General features: G+C 30.5%; 1 non-coding gene across 1 annotated transcript; it reads left to right on the top strand.

Annotated features, from left to right (window-relative positions):
- Positions 1–4872: 4872 nt before the first annotated feature.
- On the top strand, positions 4873–6864 carry LOC129252684 (small subunit ribosomal RNA). The gene has a single exon (XR_008583583.1). It is a non-coding gene; the product is annotated as a small subunit ribosomal RNA (ribosomal RNA).
- The last annotated feature ends 265 nt before the right edge of the window (positions 6865–7129 follow it).

Genomic DNA, 7129 nt, shown 5'->3' with positions numbered 1-7129 from the left:
TGGCAAAAAACACTCACGGTGAAGGCATGTGATATAATATGAAAATATCAAAAGTTAACTAACCAATGATATTGAAGCATATAAATCGAATCATAACTATATGAAACTCGAATTTGAGCCATATTAAACTGGTAATATTGTGATTTTATGCCTGGTTTTCCATACGTTAGTTTAAATAGAGAGTTATGGAATATAACCTTGGCATATTGGCACTAAAATATATAATAAAGACATTTCAAATCAAACTGAAATGTATTGAAATGAATTTTTCCCATACATTTTTGACAATGTGAGGTGTGCATGGCAAAAAACACTCACGGTGAAGGCATGTGAAATAATATGAAAATATCAAAAGTTAACTAACCAATGATATTGAAGCATATAAATCGAAGCATAACTATATGAAACTCGAATTTAAGCCATATTAAACTGGTAATATTGTGATTTTATGCCTGGTTTTCCATACGTTAGTTTAAATAGAGAGTTATGGAATATAACCTTGGCATATTGGCACTAAAATATATAATAAAGACATTTCAAATCAAACTGAAATGTATTGAAATGAATTTTTCCCATACATTTTTGACAATGTGAGGTGTGCATGGCAAAAAACACTCACGGTGAAGGCATGTGATATAATATGAAAATATCAAAAGTTAACTAACCAATGATATTGAAGCATATAAATCGAATCATAACTATATGAAACTCGAATTTAAGCCATATTAAACTGGTAATATTGTGATTTTATGCCTGGTTTTCCATACGTTAGTTTAAATAGAAAAAATTTTCGAATATATATACATATATGAAGAATCTATATTCTAATACTAACATGTTATGGAATATAACCTTGGCATATTGGCACTAAAATATATAATAAAGACATTTCAAATCAAACTGAAATGTATTGAAATGAATTTTTCCCATACATTTTTGACAATGTGAGGTGTGCATGGCAAAAAACACTCACGGTGAAGGCATGTGAAATAATATGAAAATATCAAAAGTTAACTAACCAATGATATTGAAGCATATAAATCGAATCATAACTATATGAAACTCGAATTTAAGCCATATTAAACTGGTAATATTGTGATTTTATGCCTGGTTTTCCATACGTTAGTTTAAATAGAAAAAATTTTCGAATATATATACATATATGAAGAATCTATATTCTAATACTAACATGTTATGGAATATAACCTTGGCATATTGGCACTAAAATATATAATAAAGACATTTCAAATCAAACTGAAATGTATTGAAATGAATTTTTCCCATACATTTTTGACAATGTGAGGTGTGCATGGCAAAAAACACTCACGGTGAAGGCATGTGAAATAATATGAAAATATCAAAAGTTAACTAACCAATGATATTGAAGCATATAAATCGAATCATAACTATATGAAACTCGAATTTAAGCCATATTAAACTGGTAATATTGTGATTTTATGCCTGGTTTTCCATACGTTAGTTTAAATAGAAAAAATTTTCGAATATATATACATATTATGAAGAATCTATATTCTAATACTAACATGTTATGGAATATAACCTTGGCATATTGGCACTAAAATATATAATAAAGACATTTCAAATCAAACTGAAATGTATTGAAATGAATTTTTCCCATACATTTTTGACAATGTGAGGTGTGCATGGCAAAAAACACTCACGGTGAAGGCATGTGATATAATATGAAAATATCAAAAGTTAACTAACCAATGATATTGAAACATATAAATCGAATCATAACTATATGAAACTCGAATTTGAGCCATATTAAACTGGTAATATTGTGATTTTATGCTGGTTTTCCATACGTTAGTTTAAATAGAAAAAAATTCTCGAATATATATACATATATGAAGAATCTATATTCTATACTAACATTTTATGGAATATAACCTTGGCATATTGCCATTAAAATATATAATAAAGACATTTCAAATCAAACTGAAATGTATTGAAATGAATTTTTCCCATACATTTTTGACAATGTGAGGTGTGCATGGCAAAAAACACTCACGGTGAAGGCATGTGATATAATATGAAAATATCAAAAGTTAACTAACCAATGATATTGAAGCATATAAATCGAATCATAACTATATGAAACTCGAATTTGAGCCATATTAAACTGGTAATATTGTGATTTTATGCCTGGTTTTCCATACGTTAGTTTAAATAGAGAGTTATGGAATATAACCTTGGCATATTGGCACTAAAATATATAATAAAGACATTTCAAATCAAACTGAAATGTATTGAAATGAATTTTTCCCATACATTTTTGACAATGTGAGGTGTGCATGGCAAAAAAACACTCACGGTGAAGGCATGTGAAATAATATGAAAATATCAAAAGTTAACTAACCAATGATATTGAAGCATATAAATCGAATCATAACTATATGAAACTCGAATTTAAGCCATATTAAACTGGTAATATTGTGATTTTATGCCTGGTTTTCCATACGTTAGTTTAAATAGAAAAAATTTTCGAATATATATACATATATGAAGAATCTATATTCTAATACTAACATGTTATGGAATATAACCTTGGCATATTGGCACTAAAATATATAATAAAGACATTTCAAATCAAACTGAAATGTATTGAAATGAATTTTTCCCATACATTTTTGACAATGTGAGGTGTGCATGGCAAAAAACACTCACGGTGAAGGCATGTGAAATAATATGAAAATATCAAAAGTTAACTAACCAATGATATGAAGCATATAAATCGAATCATAACTATATGAAACTCGAATTTAAGCCATATTAAACTGGTAATATTGTGATTTTATGCCTGGTTTTCCATACGTTAGTTTAAATAGAAAAAATTTTCGAATATATATACATATATGAAGAATCTATATTCTAATACTAACATGTTATGGAATATAACCTTGGCATATTGGCACTAAAATATATAATAAAGACATTTCAAATCAAACTGAAATGTATTGAAATGAATTTTTCCCATACATTTTTGACAATGTGAGGTGTGCATGGCAAAAAACACTCACGGTGAAGGCATGTGAAATAATATGAAAATATCAAAAGTTAACTAACCAATGATATTGAAGCATATAAATCGAATCATAACTATATGAAACTCGAATTTAAGCCATATTAAACTGGTAATATTGTGATTTTATGCCTGGTTTTCCATACGTTAGTTTAAATAGAAAAAATTTTCGAATATATATACATATATGAAGAATCTATATTCTAATACTAACATGTTATGGAATATAACCTTGGCATATTGGCACTAAAATATATAATAAAGACATTTCAAATCAAACTGAAATGTATTGAAATGAATTTTTCCCATACATTTTTGACAATGTGAGGTGTGCATGGCAAAAAACACTCACGGTGAAGGCATGTGATATAATATGAAAATATCAAAAGTTAACTAACCAATGATATTGAAACATATAAATCGAATCATAACTATATGAAACTCGAATTTGAGCCATATTAAACTGGTAATATTGTGATTTTATGCCTGGTTTTCCATACGTTAGTTTAAATAGAAAAAAATTCTCGAATATATATACATATATGAAGAATCTATATTCTATACTAACATTTTATGGAATATAACCTTGGCATATTGCCATTAAAATATATAATAAAGACATTTCAAATCAAACTGAAATGTATTGAAATGAATTTTTCCCATACATTTTTGACAATGTGAGGTGTGCATGGCAAAAAACACTCACGGTGAAGGCATGTGATATAATATGAAAATATCAAAAGTTAACTAACCAATGATATTGAAGCATATAAATCGAATCATAACTATATGAAACTCGAATTTGAGCCATATTAAACTGGTAATATTGTGATTTTATGCCTGGTTTTCCATACGTTAGTTTAAATAGAGAGTTATGGAATATAACCTTGGCATATTGGCACTAAAATATATAATAAAGACATTTCAAATCAAACTGAAATGTATTGAAATGAATTTTTCCCATACATTTTTGACAATGTGAGGTGTGCATGGCAAAAAACACTCACGGTGAAGGCATGTGATATAATATGAAAATATCAAAAGTTAACTAACCAATGATATTGAAGCATATAAATCGAATCATAACTATATGAAACTCGAATTTGAGCCATATTAAACTGGTAATATTATGATTTTATTCCTGGTTTTCCATACGTTAGTTTAAATAGAAAAAATTTTCGAATATATATACATATATGAAGAATCTATATTCTATACTAACATGTTATGGCATATTGGTGTTATTGTATTTTATTCCTGGTTTTCTATAGTTAGTTTAAATAGAAATAAATTTTTGAATTCAAAATTTTATATTCTATACTAGCATTACATAGAAATTATCCTCAACTGTTTGTTTCTTGTATAAATACAGGAAATTAAACAGATGATGAAGAGAAAAAAATAAGAAAAACAAAAATTTATAAGAAAAATTAAATTTTAAACAAAGGAAAAGAGGAGAAAATTTTTTCAATCATATATATTTATGATTAAAAAATAGAATTATGAAATTATTAATTTCAATTCAAAGAGAAAAATTATGTAATATATGAAATTATTACATTAAAAATGCATTTGAAAAAAAAGTAAAATGTTATTAAGAATGATAAATTATTTGAAAATTGGCAAATATTAAGAAGAAATATCGTTCTTATATTTTTATATAAAATATATAATATAGAGAACGAAAATTCTTTTTCATAAAAAACGGTTTTTGAATTTTGATAAGAAAAGCTAAAGGGGGGTCGCCCCTTTACTTTTTATATACACCGTAATTTATGAAATTTTCAAATATGAAAAACAAAGAAAAATATATAAATACAAATATTATTCTGGTTGATCCTGCCAGTAGTTATATGCTTGTCTCAAAGATTAAGCCATGCATGTCTAAGTACAAACAAATTAAAAGTGAAACCGCAAAAGGCTCATTATATCAGTTATGGTTCCATAGATCGTTAACAGTTACTTGGATAACTGTGGTAATTCTAGAGCTAATACATGCAATATAAACACGGACCTTATGGAACGTGTGCTTTTATTAGACTAAAACCAAGCGATCATTTGATCGTTAAATTGGTTGAACTCTAGATAACTTGCAGATCGTATGGTCCCGTACCGACGACAGATCTTTCAAATGTCTGCCCTATCAACTTTTGATGGTAGTATCTAGGACTACCATGGTTGCAACGGGTAACGGGGAATCAGGGTTCGATTCCGGAGAGGGAGCCTGAGAAACGGCTACCACATCTAAGGAAGGCAGCAGGCGCGTAAATTACCCACTCCCAGTTCGGGGAGGTAGTGACGAAAAATAACAATACAGGACTCATATCCGAGGCCCTGTAATTGGAATGAGTACACTTTAAATCCTTTAACAAGGACCTATTGGAGGGCAAGTCTGGTGCCAGCAGCCGCGGTAATTCCAGCTCCAATAGCGTATATTAAAGTTGTTGCGGTTAAAACGTTCGTAGTTGAATTTGTGCTTCATACGGGTAGTACAACTATATATTGTGGTATGTACATTACCTTATGTATGTAAGCGTATTACCGGTGGAGTTCTTATATATAATTAATACAATGTATTTTTTATATATTCCTCCTATTTAAACCTACTTCAGTGCTCTTCATCGAGTGTTGTTGTGGGCCGGTACAATTACTTTGAACAAATTAGAGTGCTTAAAGCAGGCTCCAAATGCCTGAATATTTTGTGCATGGAATAATGAAATAAGACCTCTGTTCTACTTTCATTGGTTTTTAGATCAAGAGGTAATGATTAATAGAAGCAGTTTGGGGGCATTAGTATTACGACGCGAGAGGTGAAATTCTTGGACCGTCGTAAGACTAACTTAAGCGAAAGCATTTGCCAAAGATGTTTTCATTAATCAAGAACGAAAGTTAGAGGTTCGAAGGCGATCAGATACCGCCCTAGTTCTAACCATAAACGATGCCAGCTAGCAATTGGGTGTAGCTACTACTATGGCTCTCTCAGTCGCTTCCCGGGAAACCAAAGCTTTTGGGCTCCGGGGGAAGTATGGTTGCAAAGCTGAAACTTAAAGGAATTGACGGAAGGGCACCACCAGGAGTGGAGCCTGCGGCTTAATTTGACTCAACACGGGAAAACTTACCAGGTCCGAACATAAGCGTGTAAGACAGATTGATAGCTCTTTCTCGAATCTATGGGTGGTGGTGCATGGCCGTTCTTAGTTCGTGGAGTGATTTGTCTGGTTAATTCCGATAACGAACGAGACTCAAATATATTAAATAGATGCTTTCAGGATTATGATGTTGAAACTTATATAGCCTTCTTTCATGCGTACATCTTGAATGTACAAGTGTTTGAATGTGTTTATATAAGTGGAGTCGTACCTGTTGGTTTGTCCCATTATAAGGACACTAGCTTCTTAAATGGACAAATTGCGTCTAGCAGTAACGAGATTGAGCAATAACAGGTCTGTGATGCCCTTAGATGTCCTGGGCTGCACGCGCGCTACAATGAAAGTATCAACGTGTATTTCCTAGACCGAGAGGTCCGGGGTAAACCGCTGAACCACTTTCATGCTTGGGATTGTGAACTGAAACTGTTCACATGAACTTGGAATTCCCAGTAAGTGCGAGTTATTAACTCGCATTGATTAAGTCCCTGCCCTTTGTACACACCGCCCGTCGCTACTACCGATTGAATTATTTAGTGAGGTCTCCGGACGTGATCACTGTGACGCCTCGTGTGTCACGGTTGTTTCGCAAAAGTTGACCGAACTTGATTATTTAGAGGAAGTAAAAGTCGTAACAAGGTTTCCGTAGGTGAACCTGCGGAAGGATCATTATTGTGTTCCATATCCGTAAGAAAAACAAACAAACAAACAAACAAACAGACAAGCAAACAAACGAACAAAAAGAAAAAAAAAAAAAAAAAAAAAAAGAAAAAAAAAAAAAATTTATATAATTATTTTGAATCCATAATTCTTTTTATTCTTTTTCATTCAATTTGTGATCCATCAATTATATCATATTAAATATAATATATGATGGTACATTTTGTAATGTTTTTTCTTATTTTTTTCTTTTAAAAACCTTTAAACATGAAAATAA

Source organism: Anastrepha obliqua, unplaced genomic scaffold, assembly GCF_027943255.1.
Source record: "Anastrepha obliqua isolate idAnaObli1 unplaced genomic scaffold, idAnaObli1_1.0 ptg000314l, whole genome shotgun sequence".
NCBI lineage: Eukaryota > Metazoa > Arthropoda > Insecta > Diptera > Tephritidae > Anastrepha > Anastrepha obliqua.
Note: the sequence above shows the minus strand (reverse complement) of the source record. Positions and strands in the feature narration are given on the sequence as shown.